A 25,507-nucleotide genomic window follows, 5' to 3' on the forward strand; every position below is an offset into this window, starting at 1 on the left:
ACATGGAAGAGTACTGATGCATCAGCTGGGGAGGGGGGAGTCGGTAGGTGGTAAGCAGCAGGAGGTTTCCTTGCCTATGTCTGATCTGATCCCATGGGGTTTGGAGTCGATGTTGAGGATTTCCAGGGCAACTCCACCCCGACTGTGCCACCACTTGTGCGGTGGACAGGACATACCCTAGGTCGACGCCAGGTGGTCCGTCTGGTTTCATTCCTTACCGACTTTTTAGCAATTAAGTACAACTGAGTGGTTTGCTCGGCCATTTCAGAGGGCATTTGAAGAATCAACCACATTGCTGTTGGTCTGGAGTCACATGTAGGCCAGACCAGTTAAGGACAGCAGATTTCCTTCTCTAAATGGACATTAGTGAGCCAGATGGGTTTTTGCAACAATCAACAATGGTTTCATGGCCATCAATAGACCAGCTTTTTAAGTCCAGATTTTTAAAAATCCATGGTGGGATTTGAACCCATGTCCCCAGGGGAATACCCTGGTTTTCTAGGTTACTAGTCCAGTGACAATACCTCTACTTGTGTTAATAAGTTCATGGGAAATACCTTTCTGTGTAATTTAGTGTATTAGCTGCCTACCAAGTACTGTTTAGTTAATGTTGACTTTTAGTTTAGTTGTTATAAGATTTAAAACATAAAATCTTGTCATGTAATTAATTTTATTTTTATTTAGATACAGCACTGAAACAGGCCCTTCGGCCCGAGTCTGTGCCGACCATCAACCACCCATTTATACTAATCCTACATTAATCCCATATTCCTGCCACATCCCCACCTTCCCTCACTTCCCCTACCACCTACCTATACTAGGGGCAATTTATAATGGCCAATTTACCTATCAACCTGCAAGTCTGGCTGTGGGAGGAAACCGGAGCACCCGGCGAAAACCCACGAGGTCACAGGGGGAACTTGCAAACTCCGCACAGGCAGTACCCAGAATCGAACCCGGGTTGCTGGAGCTGTGAAGCTGCAGTGCTAACCACTGTGCCGCCCTTTAATCACGGTCTCTACTGAGGTCGCAACAATATTTACATTAAAAAAAAGCTAAGTAGGGTTAGAAAATCTTCCAAGTATCCACATTTTTTGTTCAACTCTCGCTAAAAGGTTACAAATACTTGGAAGATTTGTTTGTTAACTATTTATAGCAATTATATTTACATGGTGATGCAAACAGAAACAGGACTAGACCATTCAGCCCTCAAGTATTCTTGCCATTCAATTAGATAGATCATAACTGATGTGTTCCAATGCCAATTAACCACATGGATCTTATCTCCCTTAATACCCTTAAATAAAAAAAACGTTTCAATTGATCTAGCCTGAACATTTTGGAAGAGTGTTCCAGATTTCCACTGCCTTGTGTAAGAAGTGCTTCTTGACACCACCCCTGAGGACTCCGGAGGAACTAGTTTCTTTCCATTCCTGCCAAATTCTTTAATCATCTTTAACACCTCGGTTCGATCACCCCTTGATTTCTATAGTCAAGGGAAAACAATTCACTGTCAACTAGTTTGGAGAGATTTCTATACATGGACCCCTAAATCTCTCTGTTCTCCACAGCTCCTGGCTTAACATTTAGAAAATACACTGGTCTTTCTTGGGTCCAAAGTGGATAACAAACATCTCCATATTGAACTCTATCTGTCCACTCACTTAATCTATCAATGCCCCTTTACAAATTTCTGTTCCCATACCCCCTAACTTAAGTACAGTATGGAGCATGTGCTGCATTAAGTGTCAGCCGAAAATATGTGCTTAAGTCTCTAGACTGGCATTTCAACTCAGAACATTCTGGAACAGAGTGCATGTTACTCCTGAATCCAGACTAATGTTAACCAACAGTAGGATGAGTAAATTCTAAATAATAGCTAACACCCACAAATTTCTTTCCCCAAACTTTCAAATCTTTTCTAATTTCATAACCGACACTGTCCCTGAAATTTCTTAGGATTAAGGGCTTGTCAGCATTCATCAATGGAAGTACTGGTGAACAGAGTCGAGCATACAACAGCAGCTTTTACTAGAAGTAGACCACACTTTTTATTCAATTCAATTTCACTTTCCTTTGCTGGAATTTGAACACAGGACCTCTGGCTTATTAGTTTAGTACCATAATCACTACACTAATGGACATTTATTTTACATTTTTCCCCATCCTTTCCTGTTTGTGGGGGTCTCTTGCGATGCACCTTCTATACCCACAAATATAGACCATTCACCCCATGATCTTTGACAGCATAGCTATGAAAACGAAACCAGGCGGTATACATCACTGGCACAGCACAACTCTGCTTCATTTTTATTTCCTATGTTCCTTGTGGAGAAGTCTCCAAGCGTTGATTGTGCTTTGTTACAGCACAACTTAGATGGTGAACTTAGTATAGTGAAAGTCTTAGGCATGAACCTATATTCCACCATTCAAAATAAGCACACAAAGGAAGCATCGGAGTTTACACCATAGGAGGAGGCTATTCAGCTTAAGGCGCATGTGCTGGCTCTATGCTAGAGCAATTTACAACTAATACCACTCTCCTCCTCTTTCCCCATCACCCTATTATATCATCTGCTTTAAATCTTTTCCTACTCTCCTGATCAAAACCCTTCACAACTTAAAAAAACTCAAATGTTTCCATTTCCCTGTTCAGTGGAAATAGTTCAATTGTCTCACATTTTTCAACTAGAGATTCACATTCCATCATCATGCTTGTGAATCTACCTGGTATGTGCACTATGGCTTTAATGGCCTTTCTATAATGGGACACTCAAAATTGCTTGCAGTGCTCAAACTGTGTTCAATCTATTTCTTTGTACAATGTATTACCTCTCTACTACTGTATTCATGCCCCAAAATGCTTTTGGATTTAAGGCTTTAATTCTACCTCCACTTGCAGGGAACTCCTTCATGTCCTTTAGCATCATTCCACTCAATATGTATTCTCAGTCCTCGTTTTCTTCTGCCAAATTGTTTTACCTCACAATTCTCATTAAATTGCATCTGCCACCTCATTCCAGAGATCTAACTCTCTTCTCCTGTAGAATATTCCTTGCTGAATGTAAACCCCTACTTTGGTGTCATTAGCAAACTTCAAAAATGCATTTCATATGCCCAAATCCTTTGCATCAAAAAAAGATTGTCCTTGGCCTTGTTGGGTGGGGGCAGAGGGGAATTCAAGATTGAAAAATATTCCTTGCTGAATGTAAACCCCTACTTTGGTGTCATTAGCAAACTTCAAAAATGCATTTCATATGCCCAAATCCTTTGCATCAAAAAAAGATTGTCCTTGGCCTTGTTGGGTGGGGGCAGAGGGGAATTCAAGATTGAAACAGATTCTAGTTTTAAAATTCCCAATTTTTGTAAATAAGGAAGAGTTATATTACTGCAGAACATTTTTTAAAGAGATAAATAAATACAACACAAATTTTGCAATTATCTATTTTTTCAGTTCAGAAGGGAGTTTTTAAATTTTTCACAATTCTCCAAATACAAAAACAGAAAAAAACATATATACCTGTGGATGTGGTGTGGCAGGAAAATGTTGCTTTATCCCATGTAATGTACAATGTAATTTAATGAAGTCACTGATTCAGACTAATAATTAGAATTTTGTAAGATGAAATTCCTACTTGCTGCGTTATTTACACTGCTAATTCAAATTATTGGATGATTAAATCTTTCAGCACATAAAGACCAACTTTGAAGTAGATGCATTGATTCACAGGGATCAAGTAAGTTAAATCATATGTTTATAGTTGATGGCAGCGTTAGTGGCATTTTCAGGTGGAATTCATAATTACATGCAAATCTGCACAGAAAGTATAAATCTGTGGCATGATTATTTTAAGTATGCAGCTTATTTTATCCTTTTTCAAATAAAGTGCCGAGTATATAGGAAGAACTGCTGCAGCTGAGGAAGGCACAGCAAGTGGAGCACTGTGAAGACAAGAGCGCAGCAGTGAAAAATGGGAGTCTGAGTAACATGGGTGAAAAAATTTGCAAAGTGATGTCAAAGCACAAGAAGGGTGTGGCAACTGCAAGTTACCGTTAAATATTTAATTTGATCTAACTTAAACAAAAAAAATACAAGCTACGTGATTAGATAGATAGCAATGATTTGGACATAAATGTAGGGGGCATAATCAAGAAGTTTGCAGACAGCACAAAGATTGGCCATGTGGTAGATAGTGAGGAGGATAGCTGTAGCCTGCAAGAAGGTATTGATGGACTGGTCAGATGGGCAGAGAAGTGGCAAATGGAATTCAATCCGGAGAAGTGAGAGGTGATGCATTTGGAGAGGTCAAACACGGCAAAGAAATACACTATCAATGGGAAAATACACAAAAGTGTCAAGGAAGTAAGTGAGGGACCTTGGAGTGAATGTCCACAGATCACTGAAGGTAGCAGTGCAGGTCAATAAAAGAAGGGCAGATGAGATCCTTTCCTTTTATTCGCCGAGGTACAGAACACAAGAGCGGGGAGGTTATGCTGGAACTGTATAAATCATTGGCTAGGCCACAACTTGAATACTGTGTGCAGTTCTGGTCACCTCATTACAGAAAGGATGTAATTGCACTAGGGAGTACAGAATAGATTTACGAGGATGTTGCCGGGACTGGAAAAAGACAGCTATGAGGAAAGATTGGATAGGTTGGGGTTGTTCTCCTTGGAACAGATCAGGGGAGCTCTGATTGAAATGTACAAAATTCGGAGGGGCCTGGATAGAGTGAAGGGCCTATTTACCTTAGCAGAGAGGTCAGTAACTAGGGGGCATAGATTTAAAGAGATTGGCAGAAAGATTAGAGGGGAGATGAGGAAAAACATTTTCACCAAGTGGGTAGTGGGTGTCTGGAAATCACTGCCTGAAAGGGCAGCAGAGGCAGATATCCACACCTCATTTAAAAGGTGTCTGGATATGCACCTCAAGTGGCAGAACCTGCAGGGATATGGTCCAAATGCTGGAAGGTGGGATTAGACTGAGTTGATCTTTTTCAGCCGGCACAGACATGATGGGCCAAGTGGTCTCTTTCTGTGCCATAAACTTTCTATGAGTCTAAAGGGAGGAAGTGCAGGTCATGTGCCATGACTGCAACATGAGAACTTGTGAAGAGCATTTGGAACTTGGCAACCATATTTGCAGTAAGTGTTTGCATTTCGAGGAAATTCAGCTCAGAGCTAGAGTCTAAGATGTGGACATTAGGCAGAGGGAGAATTATCTGGATGCTTGGATCCAAGAGGCAATCACATTCCTTAGGTTAGAAGTGAAACAGCTCTGGTTAGTGGCCAGGAACAGCAGGGTGAGTGCGACTCATGCAGGTAAGGGGACTCCAGGTGCAGAGCTGGAGGAACCTCAGTCTTTGCCCTTATCCAGTAGGTATGTTACTGCTGCCCTGTGGATGAGGGAAATGTCTGCAGGTGGATGAGCAAACCGACAATGGTACGATGGTATACAGGTGGCCACTCAAGTGGAATGAGTGAAAAGGAATGTGGTAGTGGTCGGGGACAGTGTAGTCAGTGGGATAGATACTGCTCTATGCAGCTGCAGCTGGGAGTTCCAAAGGTTGTACTGTCTGTTCTGTGCCAGGATTGAGTCATATTCTTGCAGCTGGAGAAGAACTTGGAGTGGGAGGGGGGAGGATCCAGTTGTTGTGGCCCATGTAGGAACCGACATGTAGAACTAGGAATGATGTCTTTCTGAGAAAGTTTGAAGAGCGAGAGTCCAAATTAAAATGCAAAACCTCACAGGTAATAATCTCTGGATGTTATCTGAGCCAATTTTAACTTGGCATAAGGACAAACAGATTAGCAGGTCAAATGCATACTGAAAGAGTGGTGTGGGAAGCAGGGGTCTTGATTCATGGGGCACTGGCATCAGTTTTGGGGAAGAAGGAGCTGTTCTGTTGAGATAGGCTCAAATTAAACTTGGCTGGGACCAGTGTCCTGGTGAAACAAATAACTAGGTTTAAGGCAGTAAGGTTCAAAAGCAGCAAGAGAAAAGCAGGAGACTGAGTGATAACAGCGGTGTTTAAAAAGCGCAGCGATAGCGAGAAAGAAGGAGACTGAGTGAGACCGGCGGTGTTTAAAAAGAGTAGCGACAGTGGGAAAGAAGGAGACCGAGTGAGACCAGCAGTATTTATAAAGTGCAGCAACAGCGCACCTGAGTTTTGAAAGGGGAAGCCAACAGTGACATCACAGGAGAGCTGCAAGGTGATTGGTTGGTGAGTAACAGCTGTTAGAATACCTTAAAAAATAAGGGGTAAGTTTTTTTTTTACTGAAAATAAAACCTCTGGAGATAAGGGGAGTACTACTAAAGTGTTTTTTTTTTTAAGAACTTAGATTGAAGTGGGTAGAACAAGGCCCTAGTATAATTAGTATTTTTTAATTCAGGGAGTAACTAATTAACCTAAGGGTAAGTCATGACAGGAGAGCTCAGCCCCGTGATATGTTCCTCCTGTGCTATGTGGGAAATTAGGGACGCTTCCAGTTTCCCTGACAACCATGTGTGCAGGAAGTGTGTCCCTCTGCAGCTAATGACTACCCACATTATGGAGCTGGAGCTGTGGGTGGATTCACTGTGGAGCATCCGCAATGCTGAGGACGTCGTGGATAGCTTGTTTAGTGATGTGGTCACCACCGCAGGTAATGGCTGCACAGACAGAAAAGAGATGGGTGACCACCAGACAGAGTAGTAGGCGCAGGCAGGTAATGCAGGAGACCCCTGTGGCCATCCCCCTCTCAAACAGATATACCGCTTTGGATACTGTTAGGGGGAGGGGATGACCTTCCAGGGGAAAGCAGCAACAGCCAAGTTCGCAGCACCACGGAGGGTTCGGCTGCACAGCAGGTGAGGAAAAGTATTGGAAGAGCTATAGTGTCAGGGCATTCTATCGTAAGGGGTGCAGATAGGCGTTTCTGTGGCCGCAAACAAGACTCCAGTATGGTACGTTGCCTCCCTGGTGCTAGGGTCAAGGATGTCTCTGAGCAGCTGCAGGACATTCTGAAATGGGAGGGTGAGCAGCCAGAGATCGTGGTCCATACTGGTACTAACGACAGAGGCAAGAAGAGAGATGAGGTCCAGTAAAGTGAATATAGGGAGTTAGGCAGAAGGTTAAAAGCAGGACCTCTAAGGTTGTAATCTTAGGATTACTCTTTGTGCCATGTGCTCGTGAGGGTAGGAATAGGAGGATTAGGCAAATAAATGCAAGGTGGTGTAGACGGGAGGGCTTCAGCTACTTGGACCATTTGGATCTTTTCTGGTGCTGAGGTGACCTGTACAAGAGGGACGGGTTGCATCTGAACTGGAAGGGGACCAATATCCTTGCGGGGAGGTTTGCTAGCGCTACTAGGGAGGGTTTAAACTAGTCTTGCAGGGGGGTGGGACCCAAAGTAGTAGTCTCTCAGGTGAGAGATAGTTGAGGCAAATGGGGGGAGGTGGTGGCGTAGTGGTAATGTCACTGGATAAGTAATCCAGAGGCCCAGGCCAATGCTCTGGGGACATGAGTTCAAATCCCACCATGGCAGATGGTGAAATTTGAATTCAACTAATAAAAATCTGGAATTAAATGTTGGTCTAATGCCGACCATGAAACCATTGTCGCTTGTTGTAAAAACCCATCTGGTTCACTAATGTCCTTTAGGGAAGGAAATCTGCCTTCCTAACCTGGTCTGGCTTACATGTGACTCCAGACCCACAGCAATGTGGTTGACTCTTACATGCCCTCTGAAATGGTCTAGCAAGCCACTCAGTTCAAGGGCAATTAGGGATGAGCAACAAATGCTGGCCTAGCCGGTGACGTCCACATTCCAACAGCGAATCTTTAAAAAATGTAGAGGTTAAAGCAAGCAAGTCCAGTAGGTAGGCCGGGCAGGGCAGGGAGCTTGGAAGGTCTGGTAGGCTAAACTGCATTTACTTTAATTCAAGAAGCTTTACAGGTAAGGCAGATGAACTCAGAGCATGGATCGGTACATGAGATTGTGATATTATTGCTACTACGGAAACGTGGTTGAGGGATGGGCAGGACTGGTAGCTCAATGTTCCGGGGTACCGATCTTTCCGGCATGACAGAGGTGGAGGTAAAAGAGATGGGGGAGTTGCACTATTGATTAGGGAGGACATCACAAAAGTACTTAGAGAGGATATCCCAGGGGGAATGTCCAGCGAGGCCATATAGGTAGAACTTAGAAATAAGAAAGGGGTGATCACTTTGATAGGATTATACTATAGGCCCCCCAATAGTCAGAGGGAAGTGGAAGAGCATATATGCAGGGAAATCACAGATAGGTGCAGGAATTATAGGGTTGTAATAGTAGGTGATTTTAACTTCCCTAATATTGACTGGGACTACCTTAGTGCTAAGGGATCAGATGGGGAAGAATTTATTAAGTGTGTCCAGTATAGTTTTCTGAAGCAGTATGTGGATGGCCCTACTAGAGAAGGGGCTACACTTGACCTCCTCTTAGGAAATGAGGATGGGCAGCTGGTTGATGTGTCAGTGGGGAAGCACTTTGGGACCATGACCATAACTCTATTAGCTTCAAGATAGTTATGGAAAAGGAGAAGACTGATCCTCAGGTGGAAGTCCTAAATTGGGGGAAGGCTAATTTCAATGGCATCAGACAGGAACTCTCAAAAGTTGAATGGGGGAAGCTGTTTACAGGTAAAGGGACGTCTGGCAAGTGGGAGGCTTTTAAAAGTGAGATAGGAAGAGTTCAGGGCCGGCATGTTCCCGACAGATGGAAGGATAAGGCTGGCAAGTTTAGGGAACCTTGGTTGACTAGGGATATTGAGGGTCTGGTCAGGACAAAGAAGGAGGCATATGTCAGGTATAGGCAGCTGGGATCGAGCGAGTCCCTCGAGGAGTAAAGGGGATGTAGGACTACACTTAAGGAAATTAGGAGGGCAAAAAGGGGCCATGAGATTTCCCTGGCAGATAAGATAAAGGAGAATCCAAAAAGATTCTATAAGGATATTAAGAGCAAAAGGGCAGCTAGGGAGAGAGTAGGTCCCCTTAAGGATCAGTGTGGCAATGTGTGTGTGGTGCCAGAGGAAATAGGCGAGGTCTTAAATGAATATTTCTCGTCCGTATTTACCGTGGAGAAGGTCATGGAAGCTAGTGAGTTCAAGGGAGAGAACACAGATATCCTGGAGTATCAACATTACAAAGGAGGTGGTGTTGGGAGGTTTTGAAGCGCATTAAGTTGGATAAATCCCCAGGGCCTGACCGGGTGTATCCTAGGATGCTATGGGAAGCAAGGGAGGCGATTGCTGGGGCCCTGGCAGAGACTTTTGTCTGATCGTTAGCCATGGGTGAGGTACCGGGAGACTGGAGGATAGCTAATGTTGTGCCTTTATTTAAGGGCAGCAGGGATAAGCCACGGAACTACAGGCCGGTGAGCCTTACATCAGTGGTGGGAAAGTTATTGGAAGGGATGCTGAGAGACAGGACTTATATGCATCTGGAAAGGCATGGTCTGATTAGGGATAGTCAGCATGCCTTTGTGCGTGGGAAATCATGTCTCACAAATTTGATTGAGTTTTTCAAGGAGGTGACCAAGAGGATTGACGAGGGCAGGGCGATGGACGTTGTCTGCATGGACTTTAGCAAGGCCTTTGACAAGGTCCCGCATGGTAGGCTGGTCCAGAAGGTTCGAACACATGGGATCCAGGGTGAGCTCGCAAATTGGATCCAAAATTGGCTTGGTGATGGAAGGCAGAGGGTGGTAGTGGAGGGTTGTTTTTCAGATTGGAGGCCGCTGACCAGTGGTGTGCCGCAGGGATTGGTGCTGGGCCCTCTGTTGTTTGTCATATATATTAATGACTTGGATGTGAATGTAAGGGGCATGATTAGTAAGTTTGCAGATGACACCAGAATTGGTGGTATAGTGGACAGTGAAGAAGGTTGTCTAAGGTTACAAGATATAGATCAACTGGGAAAGTGGGCAAGGGATTGGCAAATGGAATTTAATGCAGACAACTGTGAAGTGATGCATTTTGGGAAGTTAAACCAGGGCAAGACATATACATTGAATGGCAGGGCCCTGGGGAGTGTTGTTGAGCAGAGAGACCTTGGGTGCAAGTACATAGTTCCCTGAAAGTGACAACACAGTTAGACAGGCTGGTGAAGGCGGCGTTTGGCATGTTTGCCTTCATTGGCCGAAGCATTGAGTACAAGAGTTGGGACGTCATGTTACAGTTGTACATGACGTTGGTTAGGCCACATGTGGAGTACAGTGTGCAGTTCTGGTCGCCGCACTACAGGAAAGATGTGATTATGCTAGAGAGGGTGCAGAAAAGATTCACAAGGATGTTGCCTGGTTTGGAGGCCTTGAGTTATAAAGAGAGATTGGATAGACTGGGTCTGTTTTTCCTGGAGCGAAGGAGGCTGAGAGGGGACATGATAGAGGTATATAAAATTATGAGAGGCATAGATAGGGTAGATAGCCAGAGTCTGTTTCCCATGATAGGGGTGACTAAAACCAGAGGGCATAGATTTAAGGTGAGAGGGAGGAGGTTTAAAGGGGATCAAAGGGGTAAATTTTTCACACAAAGAATAGTGGGAATCTGGAATGAGCTGCCTGAGGAGGTGGTGGAGGCAGGAACAGTAGCAACATTTAAGAGGCATCTGGACAGGTACTTGAATGAGCAAGGCATAGAGGGATATGGAATTAATACAGGCAGATAGGCATTATGGTTGGCATGGACGTGGTGGGCCGAAGGGCCTGTTTCTATGCTGTACGACTCTATGACTCTATAAAAGTCAAGGCTGCAGAGTAGAGTAACAACTTGGGTAAAAAGAAAATATGCAGAGGGGATCAGGAATAGACAGGAAGTTACACAAAGGTAATCAGGCATTTGTGACTAAGGATGAGTAAGCCTGAGAGTGAGAAGTGCCTGAGAGTGAGAAGTGTCAGAGACACAGTTAAAAATGGTGGTGGGGACTAAGCAGGAGTCAGAGTGAGCGCAATCTAAAAAAAGAGGAAAAAATCCAAGTGTGATGTCACAGGAAAGCAGGTAAGTGGTCGGTGGTAATTCTCTTTTTCTTTCTCAACTAGGGCATTTGTTTAAACTAGGAGCTGGTAAATTAAAAATTTTAATTGGTGTAAGTATAACAGGAAGTGAATAAATAAGATCATCACAGAGCAGGTCTAGAGGCATTAATTAAAATTAACAGTTCAAACAAGACACTTCCTAGATTCTATAAGAGGGAATAGAGATTTTTTTAGACCATGGATGGTCAGCCGAGACCTGTTGCTTGTAATTCCTGTGCCAAGTGGGAACTTCAGGACACTTAATGTGTCTTGGGGGACCTCACGTGTAGAAGTGTCTCCAGTTTGGAGCTCAGGGTCAAGGCTTTTGAGCTTCATGGGCAGCTGGGGTCACTGCAGAGCATCAGGACAGATGAGTGTTTCCTGGATGCTATGTTCCATGAGTTGGCATCTCCACAGAGTCCAGGATAGTAGAGAGGTGGCCAACTAGAAGAAGCAGCAAGTGGAGGAGCCTGAGGGATATGTGCATTCAAAACAGTATTCAGCATTCGAGGCTGCTGGAAGTGATACCTTGAAGGAGTGCAGTCTGGACCATGGCAGCAACGGACAAGGGACTGCACAGGAAGGAAACAGTGAAGAGTAGAAATGTGGTCATCATAGAAGATTCCACAGTTAGGGGGACAGTTGTACGATATGTTTACTTCCCTGGAGCCAGAGTAAAAAGGTGCAGAATATTCTGCAGAGGGGAGTGAGCCAGAAGTTGTGGTACCGGTCAGTATCAACAACATAAGGAAGGCAGGTATTGAGGTCTCACGGTCAGACTTTCAGGAGCTAGGGAGTAAGTTAAAAAGTGAGATCTCAAGGTAGTAATTTCTGGATTACTCCCAGTTACACACTGTACTGAGAAAAGAAATAGGAAGATAGGGAGGATCATTGCATGGCTTGAGGCATGGTGAAGGAGGGAGGGCTTCCGATTTTTGGGGCAGTGGGACCAGTTTTCTAGATTTTAGAATTGTCACCGTTGATTGGAAGGTAGGAAACATAACCCCGCTATTCAAGAAAGGAGGGAGCTATAGTCCAGTTAACCTGACATATTAGGGTCAGGGTAATAGGGCACTTGGAAAATCCCAATATGACAGGGCAGACTCAGATTTATGAAAGGAAAATCTGTTAAGGGTTTTTTTGAGGTTGTAACTAGTACAGTAGATAAGGAGAACCAGTGGATGGTGTTTAGATTTTCAAAAAAATTCAGTAAGGTGCCACACAATAGGTTATTTTACAAAATTAAAGTTCACAGGATTGGGGATGACATATTAGCATGGATGGAGGATTGCTCAACAGGCAGTAAACAAAGTAGGAATACATTTTTTAAAAATTCATTCACGGGATGTGGGCGTCGCTGGCCAGGCCAGCATTTTTTGTCCATCCCTAATTGCCCTTGAGAAGGTGGTGGTGAGCTGCCTTCTTGAACCGCCGCAGTCCACGTGGGGTAGGTACACCCACAGTGCTGTTAGGAAGGGAGTTCCAGGATTTTGACCCGGTGACCGTGAAGGAACGGCGATATAGTTCCAAGTCAAGGTGGTGTGTGACTTGGAGGGGAACTTGCAGGTGGTGATGTTCCCATGTATTTTCTGCCTTGTCCTTCTAGTTGGTAGATGTCGCAGGTTTGGAAGGTGCTGTCGAAGGAGCCTTGGTGCATTGCTGCAGTGCATCTTGTAGATGGTACACACTGCTGCCACTGTGCGTCGGTGGTGGAGGGAGTGAATGTTTGTAGATGGGGTGCCAATTAAGCAGGCCGCTTTGTCCTGGATGCTGTTGAGCTTCTTGAGTGTTGTTGGAGCTGCACCCATCCAGGCAAGTGGACAGTATTCCATCACACTCCTGACTTGTGCCTTGTAGATTGTGGACAGGCTTTGGGGAGTCAGGAGGTGAGTTACTCGCCTCAGGATTCCTAGCCTCTGACCTGCTCTTGTAGCCACAGTATTTATATGGCTACTCCAGTTCAGTTTTCGGTCAATCGTAGCCCCTAGGATATTGATAGTGGGGGATTCAGCGATGGTAATGCTGTTTAATGTCAAGGGAAGATGGTTAGATTCTCTTTTGTTGGAGATGGTCATTGCCTGGCACTTGTGTGGCACGAATGTTACTTGCCACTTATCAGCCCAAGCCTGGATATTGTCCAGGTCTTGCTGCATTTCTACACAGACTGCTTCAGTATCTAAGGAGTTGCGAATGGTGCTGAACATTGTGCAATCAGCAAACATCCCCACTTCTGACCATATGATTGAAGGAAGGTCATCGATGAAGCAGCTGAAGATGGTTGGGCATAGGACACTACCCTGAGGCACTCCTGCAGTGATGTCCTGGAGCTCAGATGATTGACCTCCAACAACCACAACCATCTTCCTTTGCGCTAGGTATGACTCCAGCCAGCGGAGGGTTTTCCCCCTGATTCCCATTGACCTCAGTTTTGCTAGGGCTCCTTGATGCCATACTCGGTCAAATGCTGCCTTGATGTCAAGGGCAGTCACTCTCACCTCACCTCTTGAGTTCAGCTCTTTTGTCCATGTTTGAACCAAGGCTGAAATGAGGTCAGGAGCTGAGTGGCCCTGGTGGAACCCAAACTGAGCATCACTAAGCAGGTTGTTGCTAAGCAAGTACCGCTTGATGGCACTGTTGATGACACCTTCCATCACTTTACTGATGATTGAGAGTAGGCTAATGGGGCGGTAGTTGGCCGGGTTGGATTTGTCCTGCTTTTTGTGTACAGGTCATACCTGGGCAGTTTTCCACATTGTCGGGTAGATGCCAGTGTTGTAGCTGTACTGGAACAGCTTGGCTAGGGGCGCGGCAAGTTCTGGAGCACAGGTCTTCAGTACTATTGCCGGAATATTGTCAGGGCCCATAGCTTTTGCAGTATCCAGTGCCTTCAATCGTTTCTTGATATCACGTGGAGTGAATCGAATTGGCTGAAGTTTGGCATCTGTGATGCTGGGGACTTCAGGAGGAGGCCGAGATGGATCAACTCGGCACTTCTGGCTGAAGATTGTTGCAAATGCTTCAGCCTTATCTTTCGCACTGATGTGCTGGGCTCCCCCATCATTGAGGATGGGGATATTTGTGGGGCCACCTCCTCCAGTTAGTTGTTTAATTGTCCACCACCATTCACGACTGGATGTGGCAGGACTGCAGAGCTTAGATCTGATCCGTTGGTTATGGGATCGCTTAGCTCTGTCTTTCGCATGCTGCTTACGCAGTTTGGCATGCAAGCAGTCCTGGGTTGTAGCTTCACCAGGTTGACGCCTCATTTTGAGGTACGCCTGGTGCTGCTCCTGGCATGCCCTCCTGCACTCTTCATTGAACCAGGGTTGGTCTCCTGGCTTGATGGTTATGGTAGAGTGGGGGATATGCCTGGCCATGAGGTTACAGATTGTGGTTGAGTACAATTCTGCTGCTGATGGCCCACAGCGCCTCATGGATGCCCAGTTTTGCATTGCTAGATCCGTTCGAAATCTATCCCATTCAGCACGGTGATAGTGCCACACAACACGATGGACGGTATCCTCAATGTGAACGCGGGACTTCGTCTCCACAAGGACTGTCCGGTGGTCACTCCTACCAATACTGTCATGGACAGATGCATCCGCAGCAGGCAGATTGGTGAGGACGAGGTAGAGTATGTTTTTCCCTCGTGTTGGTTCCCCCACCACCTGCCGCAGACCCAGTCTAGCAGCTATGTCCTTTAGGACTCAGCCAGTAGTGGTGCTACCGAGCCACTCATGGTGATGGACATTGAAGTCCCCCACCCAGAGTACATTTTGTGCCCTTGCCACCCTCAGTGCTTACTCCAAGTGGTGTTCAACATGGAGGCGTACTGAGTCATCAGCTGAGGGAGGGCGGTAGGTGGTAATCAGTAGGAGGTTACCTTGCCCATATTTAACCTGATGCCATGAGACTTCATGAGGTCCGGAGTCGATGTTGAGGACTCCCAGGGCAACTCCCTCCCTACTGTATACCACTGTGCCACCACCTCTGCCGGGTCTGTCTTGCCGGTGGGACAGGACGTACCCGGGGATGGTGATGGCAGTGTCTGGTACATTGTCTGTTAGGTATGATTCCGTGAGTATGACTATGTCAGGCTGTTGCTTGACTAGTCTGTGGGACAGCTCTCCCAACTTTGGCACAAGCCCCCAGATGTTAGTAAGGAGGACTTTGCAGGGTCGACAGGGCTGGGTTTGCCGTTGTCGTTTCCGATGCCTAAATCGATGCCGGGTGGTCCGTCCGGTTTCATTCCTTTTTATAGACTTCGTAGCGGTTAGGTACAACTGAGTGGCTTGCTGGGCCATTTCAGAGGGCATGTAAGAGTTAACCACATTGCTGTGGGTCTGGAGTCACATGTAGGCCAGACCAGGTAAGGACAGCAGATTTCCTTCCCTATAGGACATTAGTGAACCAGATGGGTTTTTACAACAATCGACAATGGTTTCATGGCCATCATTAGACCAGTTTTTAATTCCAGATTTTTATTAAGTTCAAATTCCACCTTCTGCTGTGGTGGGATTCGAACCCATGTTCCCAGAGGAATACCCTGGGTCTCTGGGTTACTAATCCAGTGATAATACCACTACACCACCGCCTACCACTAATGGACCATTTTCTGGTTGGCAGGCTTCAACTACTGGAGCACTGCAAGGATCAGTGCTTGAGCCTCAGCTATTTACAATCTATATCATTGTGTCAGATGAGGGAACTGAGTGCGAAGTGTCCAGGTTTGCTGACCATTCAAAGCTACGTGGTAAAGTAAGCTGTAAGGGGGACACAGAAACCGCAAAGGGATATAGAGAGGTTAAGTGAGTGAAGAACACGGCAGCTAGAATATAATGAAGAAATGTAAAGTCCTGTACTATGATAGAAAAATAGAAAAGCAAATTATTTTGTTGAAAGACTTGCATTTATGTAGCACCTTCCACGACAACAGGACGTCCCAAAGCGTTTTACAGCCAATGACATACTTTTGAAGTGATTGCTGTAAAATTGAGAGACTGGGAAATGTTGGCAGAGGGATTGGATGCCCTTGTACATGAATCAAAGTCAACATGCATGTGGAGCAAGCTATTAGGCAAGTATGTTATGTCGGTCTTTATTAAAAAGGAATTGGAGTATGAGGAAAACATTTTATTGCTAATATAGGGGCCTTAGTGAAATCAGACCTTTAGTACTGTATACAGTTTTTGTCTCCTTATCCAAGGAAGGATATACTTGCCTTACAGCGAGTGCAACATAGGTTCACAAGACTGATTTCTGGGATGAGGAGATTGCCCCATGAGAATAGAATGAATAGATTAAGCCTATATTCCCCAGAATTTAGGGGAATGAGAGATGATCTTATTGGAGATTTCATAAGGGGCAGTGTAGAAACTGGAAGGATGCTTCCCCTAGTTGGAGAGTCCAGAACTGGGGGTCAGTCTCAGAAGCAGCGATCTGCCATTTAGGACTGAGATAAGGAGAAATTTCTTCACTCAAAGGGTTGCGAATTTTGTGGAATTTTCTACTCCAGAGGACTTTGGATGTTCAATCACTGAGTATTTTCAAGACAGAGATTGAGATATTTTTGAATACTAAGAGGATCAGGGATTATGGGGATAGTGCAGGTTAAGTATAGCTAACGTAGATGATCAGCCATGACTTTAGTGAATGGTGCATCAGGCAAGCAGGTCTGATGGTTGACTCCTGCTGCTATCATGTTCTTTTGATCAGGAGTACTGTGTGGGGAAAAGCATGGGTGCTTGAAGTGGAATGGGGAGGCAGATTAGTACTAGAAAGGAGCCGGGCAGTGACAAGGTAAACTTTTCTTCTGTTCTTGTGTTTCTCCTCTACCCAAAAAGCTTAAAAAACACAAATAACTTGCCCAGTAGTAATCTAGAGATTATTTAAATGAAAACATTTACTTAAATAACATAGGGCTCTTCAGTATAGGGCAATGCTTCAGAACTTCTTGCCTTTGAATAGCAACACCTAGTGGTGACCAGCAGCCAACATTCCAGAACTTTTCCGAACAATTTTCTTCTTTAGAAACTTAGAAGCTGATTCCTGGTCACTGCTGAGAATTTGGTATTCCTCATCAGAAGTGGGATTTTGAAAAGGAATACATTTATTTCTTTGGACCGGGACAGTTCAGTAACAACTAGGGGTAGTGATGATCCAGCGATAATATAGCCAGGAGAAGCAACAGGGATAACTGGTCTCAGGCAGGGAGTATAATGGCATAGAACATGAAGATGCAAGGTGCGAAGACTGGTACTGTTAAGGTATAAGTTTAGGTATAAGAGCAAAGTATTATAGAAAGGCAATGTGTCTAACAACGAGGTGCATGCACATTAGAGAATTTTATGCATATTTGGCTTTCATTCCAAACACCAGTTAATAAAACTTTGAACCACTCCACATATAATACACTAGCCTAAAATGAAGAGCAGCTACACAGAAATTATAAGACAATGTGCCAATTTATAGGAGGAAGTGAACTGCAATTCAAACTTAACTAGCATATAATCAACAAACAAGGCTGTCCAATTAAAACTTTTTCTCTCAACATGCCAGGGACCTCAGTCTTCAGAGTTGAAGCACTTAATCAACACTTTTGTAATAAAGGTCCGAAAACTGACTTCAGCACCTCCATTTGGGGAAGGAGAGGGGATAGTCAGAATTCTCATTCCTAGTTGCTTTCCAGTGATTTCTTTTGAAATCGTGCTTGCAGACATTGTGTGGACCAAATCAAGCTTAGTTGTAAATCTCACATTAACAATAACTTGTCTACAGTTTACTTTCCAAATGCACAGAAAAGAGCCACAGTATGTAGAGATGTGCTAGAAAGCTGCAAGTATTTATGGAACTGTGCCTAGTTATGACTTAGCACCCCAAGAAGGCAAGAAAAAGGATGTTATTGCCATGTTTTTCTTTGGACAATCGAGACTTATGCTTCTACCCTAAATCTCTCTGAACAAAAAAAAAAGACGTCAGAAATTTTCAAAGCCTTGAAGGCACGCTTTGAACCCCAAGTGATCGTAACCTATGTGTTCAATATTAGGGCCCCAAGGTGAAAAAGAGTCCATTGATTAATATGTGACTGCATTAACACAGCTTGCAGAATCCTGTGAATTTGCACTACTAAAAGATGATCTAACTAAAGACAGGATTGTATTAGGCATAAGAGATCCCAGAGCGAGTGCACGTCTACGGAGAAGAAAAACTGACTCGCAGGAAAGCGATCGAGGTGTGAAGCGCTGAGGTTGTAAATCAGCAGCTAGAGCATACTCATGGCAGAACAGACCAGGCCTTGCATTATGCTGATAGACATTCCAGGGCAAAAGGGCAGAAAGATCAGAGACAAAGGGCAGGATGCAAATATTGCGGAGGACATCACGCACAGGAAAAGAAGGCATGTTCAGTGTGGGGAGAGCAGTGTTTTCACTGCAAGAAGCTGAATCATTTTGCACGCAAGTGCTTGGCTAGGAGGAAGCAAAACAAGGAGGTACAGATGGCCACAGGAGAGACATCAGCCGAAGATTCTGACGAATCACTATACAACGGGTTGCTTCAGACAGGTCGATCGGTGATAAATGGTTTGTGACTGTTGGAATGATGACAGGAGAATATCAAGTCAGCATAAAGTGCCATAGATATCGGTGCGTCATGCAATATCATGACCTTCACAGACCTGTGCAAAGTGGCTCAACATGACGATCCAAAAATGATGCCCTCAAAAGTAAGGTTGAGGCTATATCATGGCACCATACTAGTGACAAGAGGACAAGTTACTCTGAGAACCTATTGCAATGACAACGACGAAGATCTGGAGTTCCAAATCATAGAAGGCAAGCAAAAGCCATTTATCTCAGCAGAAGCATGTCTAAAGCTTGAACTGGTAACCCTTAATGTGCAAAAAGAGAAAACCCAGGAGATGGCTTACAGGAGTGGGTGCCAGAAAGAGTATGCCTTTTCCAGTTGCAAGGCGACGTGAGTCATACAGGCAGCGAGGAAGAGGAAAATCTGTCAGTTAGCTGCTCAGGCGCTCGAGGTGGAGGCTGTGGGGAAGGAGCGCTCAGATTCCGCAGAGTGGGCAGACAAAATCAATGGCGGAAAGCCAAATTTCATTTTGACAAAAATGCTGAACCATTGCCAGAATTGAGCATTGGAGAGCTAGTCAGGGTACAAACCTTCAACGCACTCAACAAGAGTCAGCCCAAACGGCAACTTGCAACCTGCATAGAGCAGTTGTCACCTCGATTGTATGCGGTGGCAGTGAAGGACCAGACACAGTCACAACTGCAGGCATGCACGCACAACTGGAGAAGCTGTTCCTTCACAGCAGGCAGCCAATCAGAAAGATGAGAACTCACCAACTGCACAGACCACAGAGCAACCATCAGCCCCAGAGGTCCACAGCACCCCAACAACAGAGATGGAACAACAGTTACCACAGCAACAAGTGACAAGGGAGTGACACTCACTGGAGCAGGAAAATCAACCAGGTGAGCAACGGACAATATGCACACGCACCATTAAGAGACAGGCACGACTTAATGACTGTGTGCGCAATGCACGTGCAAAGACTGAAAAGAACGACAAACTACTAATGCATGAGATCAGCTGTGTGCATAGTGGGTAACTTGGACAACTCACTGTGTCAATGATAATGCATGCAAAAAAAATTTTTGTATGAAAGGGGGATGTTTGCGATTGAAATGCAATCCTGTATCAATGTGCTTTCTGGCTTGCCGTAGTAATGTGACCTCTGCCATAAGGCACTCTGACTGGAGGCAGCCATTACAGTCAGTATCATTAAAGACTCAGTACACACCAGACTGGTGTCCTGTGAGCTCATAACACAAACTGTGAAAAAACTGGATGGTATGAACATATTAATATGGCCATTTCATATAAATATCAGCACAAAAGGTAATAGAAAAATGTGGTGGCTCTGCAAATTTTAGGTATGGGTTGTGGGTAAGTGTTTACCGCCCTCAAATATTCAGTACTCCAAAGGTATTCTTTAAGGGCAGCAACTTTAAAAAAAATCAAAATAAGATTGTTGGATAATTGTCATATAGACTCCTTTTGATACCCTGCATATCTTGTTTTTTGTGCATTATGTATTTAAGTCTTTTAGTTAACTGACAGAATCCCATATTAGAATTGGTGAAGACTGACCAGGAATCTTTAGCGTGTAGATAATATTGCAGCTCATTTTTGATTCAAGCGGTCACTTTCAATTACTATTCTGCAGTAATACTAACATTTGGCATCACTGAAGTTTTACAGGACGCCAGTTTAACAATGCAAGGTACAGTGTAACTACGTGTACAGTAACAATCTTGTTTAAAAGGTGCTCATACTTCATACCAACTACAGCCTAATTTTCCAAATATTAAAAAAACTCTAGAAATACATTGCATTTATGTTCAATTTGGAAAAATTGAAAATGGGTAACTACAACCCGCCCAATGTTTTTCAGTAGGTAAATGCTTCATGAGATGCGATATTAAATCATATAAACCAGAATGTTCTAAATTTAACCCAGGCCCGTGTTAATGTAGTTGACTCCAGCTAGAGCCACAGATGGGATGTTGCAGATGGACTCATGGGCTGAATCATCCGTGCGTCTGTGCCCGCTGCGATGTTGGCGGCGGGTCGTGGAGCTGCCGCAATCTTCCGTGCAGCAGCTCATTTCAATAGCCAGGGCGGGCCCACCACCACCACCCCCACAACCGCAATCACATGGAGCGGACTGGCTGTCTGTCCCTGGCAATGGAGTCAGCCGCCTGTGCACAGGCACTGACGCCATTTGTGAAGGGCTTTCAGCCTTACCAGGAAATTTAAATATTTAAAGTTTAAGTCAATCTGACCCTCTCTCTACCCCCACAGTGACAAATAAATTATTTGTCCGTCCTCCCTCCCCCTACCCCCACAAAAAATACTTAGCTTGTCTATCTGACCTTTCCCCCCACTGTCCCCAAACTAGATAAACTTTTCCAACCCTTCCCACCATCCCCTACACCCATGATGTTACTTTAACCCCATTTCCCTCTCCCCTTCCCCCCCCGCCCCCCCCCATATTGATAAGCTTACCTTCTCCCCCTTCCCACCAGTATGGCGTCTTGTTTCCCTGGACAGGGATCCGAAGGCATGGGGGTTCTGGCCACTGGGCTGAAGTTGGCAGCGTGACAGCAGATGGCAGCATTAGTATAATTTCTTCATTCATTTTAATTTATTTAAATATTCAAAAGGGGGTCCCGTCGCCAAGCGGCAGGGAGGCCGCCATGAGGCCTCGCCGCCACCGCCGCTAATATTGGGCAGGGCCCTCCCGGAGACGGGATGCGTACCAGCCCTCTCCCGGGGGCATCTTCAAGGCACCCCACCCCCCTGCCACACATACACAGACCCCGACGCCCGGGGAGAACAAAATCCAGTCCACTATCTCTAAACTAGGAATGGGGCAGGATAAAATGAACCATTTCTTCCACTACTGATTGTCTAGTGCTGGAAAGTCTACATATTGACTTTGAATGAGAGCAGGATTGGGCTCAGCTGCAATACCCTCCAGAGTCAAACAGCCTGCCTATATTCACTGGACTGAATTTAGTTCTCCCCACCCGCCCCCCACCTCAGGAGTCGGGGTTCGTGGTGTGGGTGCCTGAAGATCCCTCCAGATGAGGTCCCTTCGCTGACACCAATGCCGTGAGGGCCTGGCCCGATCCTCACGGAAGTGGCGAGGATTTGTGGCAGCAGCCCCGCCTCTTGGCGATGGGCCCTCCGTTTAAATATGGAAATAAATTTACATACCTGCATTAATGGTAATCACGCCACCTTATATCCTAGTGCGATCTTCGTGCTGTTGGTCGGCACTCCTGCACCTTCGGATCCCCATCCGGGGAAACGAGGTGTCACACTGGTTGGGAGGGGGGAGCAGGTAATTTTTTCCTGTGCTTGGCAGGGGGCAGTAACGTATTCTCATTGCTGAAGGATATGGTGGGAAGGGGTAAAGTTTATAGTTTATGCAATGTGGGGGTTGGGGGAGAAACGAGAAGGTGAGGTGAACCAGGTAGGTGTTTTGGGGTGGAGAGGGCAAATAAGAAATTTAATGGTTATTGTGGGAGAGGGACAAAAATACTGTGTGTTATTGTTTTGTTTTTTTTACAAATCTTGCTTCAAATCTTTAAATACACCAGAAGGGCTCAAAGCCCTTTAAAAATGGCGTCAGCGCCTGTGCACGCCATTAACTGGGTCGGACGGACAGGCCGCACCCTCCACGTCATGAGGGGCAGGGGGTTGCCCCGTCCATTCAAATGAGCCACCGCATGGAATATTGCAGTGAATAATCGACATGCAGCCGGCGCAGGCTGGGCACCACTTCCTTCACCCGCTAAGAAGATTCCGACCACTGTCTTGGTGCACCCATGCAAAATGGCTATTAGGATGAAGCTCACTGATGCCCATGAAACTGCATTTCTACAAAAGGTAGTGCCTTTGAGAGAAGGGGAGAAAGTGCGAAAAAAAGGGGGTTGGGGAAGAAATTGCAGGGTATGCAGAAGAGTATTTATTGCAACAAATTTATGTAGTGCATTTAACATAGTTAAACATCACAAAGCACTTAACAAGAGCGATGTCGATAAAAAAAAACAAGCCACAAAAGGAGATATCAGAACAGTGACCAACAGCTTGATCAAAGAGGTAGATTTTAAAGGGCATTTTAAAAGAGGCGCAGAGAAAAATTCTGGAGCCTAGGGCCAAGGCAATTGAAATCACAGCCACCAACAGTGGTGCAATTAAAATCGAGGCAGAGCAAGAGACCAGAAGTTGAAGAGGGAAGAGATTGTGAAAGTTTGTACAGCTGGAGGAGGCTAGAGATAAGAAGGAGCGAGGCCATGAAAGGATTTGAAAACAAAGATGATTTTAAAATTCAGGCAGTGTCAGACTGGAAGCCAGTGAAGTTCAGCAAGCACAGAGAGATGGGTGAATGAGATTTGGAATGAGTCAAAATACAGGCAGCAGAGTTTTGGATGAGCACAAGTTTTTGGAGGGTGGTAGATAGGAAGCCATCTAGGATTACGCTGAAATGGTCAAGTCCGGAGCTAACAAAGGAATGGATGAGGGTTTCAGCAGCAGGTGAGCTGAGGCAGGATAGGAGACAAGGGATAATACACAAGTGGAAGCAAGCAGTCTTGGTGATGGTGTGGATATGCCATTGGAAACTCATCTCGGGGTCAAAGATAACAGCTAGGTTGCAAACAGTCTGGTTCAGCCTCAGATAGGAATGGAAACAGTGGTTAGGGAATGGAACATGTGGCAGGAACCAAAGACAATGGGCTGGATTTTATCCCAGTGATGGAGGCCCAGTTAAGTAGGCCACCATCGAAGATGCCGTCCCTTTTAGAGACGAGCTGCCAGCCAATCGGAAGGCCAGTGGCTCTGCAGTGCCGGCAGTTGGAGGGCACAGAGTGTGAAGAAGGGAGTTCGGCAAGTGAGGGAGTTCAGTAAGGAGGGGAATTATAAATTAAGAAAAAAATTAATTTGACTGCACAGAGTGTAAAGTGGGAGATTGGCGCTTGAGGAAGGGGCTCCTTTCTTTCTTCTACCTCTAGTAGCTGCCTCGCTCTTCGGTACAGGGGAAAAAACTGTTTGGTGAGTAACTGGTAAGTTATTTTACTTCTCATTGTAACAATAGGTTTTTTAAGTTACGTTACGGCAGGTCAGCTCGGCCAAGTGGAATGTATGTCCTGAGGTATGTGCGAAGTCATGTGTCCTAGATGAACACATCTGCAGGAAGTGTCACTGGCTGCAGAAGCTTGAGCTCCGGGTTTTGGAACTCGAGCTGCGGCTGGAGTCAGTGTTGTGCATCCATGAGGCGGAGGACTACGTGAATAGCACTTTTAGGGAGGTAATCACACCGCAGGTTAGGAGCATGCAGGCAGAGAGGGAATGGGTGACCGCCAGGCAGTCTAAGAGAGCCAGGCAGACAGTGCAGGAGACCAGAGTCTATCTTGCTTGCTAACCGGTTTTCCATTTTGGATACTGGTGAGAGCGATGGTTCTTCGGGGGAATGCAGCCAGAGCAAGGTCCGTGGCACCGTGGGTAGCTCAGCTGCACAAGGGGGGCAGAAGAAGAATGGAAGAGCAATAGTGATCAGGGATTCGATAGTCAGGGGATCAGACAGGCTTTTCTGTGGCAGTAAACATGACTCCAGGATGGTGTGCTGCCTCCCTGGTGCAAGGGTCAAGGATGTCACGGAGCGGCTGCAGGACATCCTTCTGGGGGAGGGTGAACAGCCAGAGGTCGTGGTCCACATTGGTACCAGTGACATAAGTAGGAAGGGGGATGAGGTCCTGAAAGCAGATTTTAGGGAGTTAGGAAGGAAGTTAAAAAGCAGGACCTCCAAAGCAGTAAATCTCAGGATTACTCACAATGCCACATGCTAGTGAGCAGAAGAATAGGAGAACTGATCGATTGAACACATGGCGGGAGAATTGGTGTAGGAGGGAGGGCATCAGATTTCTGAGGCACTGGGACCAGTTCGGGGACAGGTGGAACCTGCACAAGATGGATGGGCTACACCTCAACAGGATCAGATCTAACAACCTTGCGCAGAGAGATTTGCTAGTGCTGTTGGGAAGAGTTTAAACTAGCTTGTCAGGGGGATGGGAACCTGAGGGGTAGCTCAAATTGGAAGGAAGTAAAGCTGGTAACAGGAGGTAGAAAAGTAGCAATTGACATTAGAAGGCAGGCGAAACAAAGGCAAGCATAAACTAGGCTTAGAATGCAGAATGTCAAGAAGAAAAGGTTAAAGGCACTCTACCTGAATGCTCACAGCATTCACAACAAGGTAGATGATTTAAAGGCCTAAATACAGGTAAATGGGTACGATCTAATTGCTATAACATGGCTACAGGGTGACCAAGACTGGGAACTGAATATTCAAGGATATTCGACATTTAGGAAGCACAGACAAAAAAAGGAGGTGGTGTTGCACTGATAATAAGGAAATGGAACAGAAAATTAGTAAGGGAGGATCTCAGATTGAAAGAACAAAATGTGGAATCTGTTTGGCTGGAGCTAAGAAACAGCAAGGGGCAGCAAACATTTGTAGGAGTTGTTTATAGGCCACGAAACAATAGTGGTAGTGTTGGGCATGGTATTAATCAGGAGATTAGAGAAGCATGTAGCATGGGTAACAAAATAATCATGGGTGACATCAATCTACATACAGACTGAGTAAACCTAATGAGCACTAATGCTGTAGAGGACGAGTTTCTGGCGTGTGTTAGGGATGGTTCTCTAGAGCAGTATGTTGAGGAACCGACTAGAGAACAGGCTATTTTAAATCTATTATGTAATGAGAAAGGGCTAATTAATAATCTTGTTGTAAAATAATTTTTTGGGATGAGTGACCATAATATGATAGAATTTTACATTATGTTTGAAAGTGAGGTAGTTCAATCTGAAACCAGGGTGTTAAAT

General features: G+C 45.2%; 1 protein-coding gene across 1 annotated transcript in view; it reads right to left on the reverse strand.

The window, feature by feature from the left end:
- Nucleotides 1-25,507, reverse strand: part of smchd1 (structural maintenance of chromosomes flexible hinge domain containing 1) — a 268,185-nt gene that overhangs the window by 110,129 nt on the left and 132,549 nt on the right. The gene's annotated exons all lie outside the window — the stretch shown is intronic.

This window comes from Heterodontus francisci, chromosome 5 (assembly GCF_036365525.1).
Source record: "Heterodontus francisci isolate sHetFra1 chromosome 5, sHetFra1.hap1, whole genome shotgun sequence".
NCBI lineage: Eukaryota > Metazoa > Chordata > Chondrichthyes > Heterodontiformes > Heterodontidae > Heterodontus > Heterodontus francisci.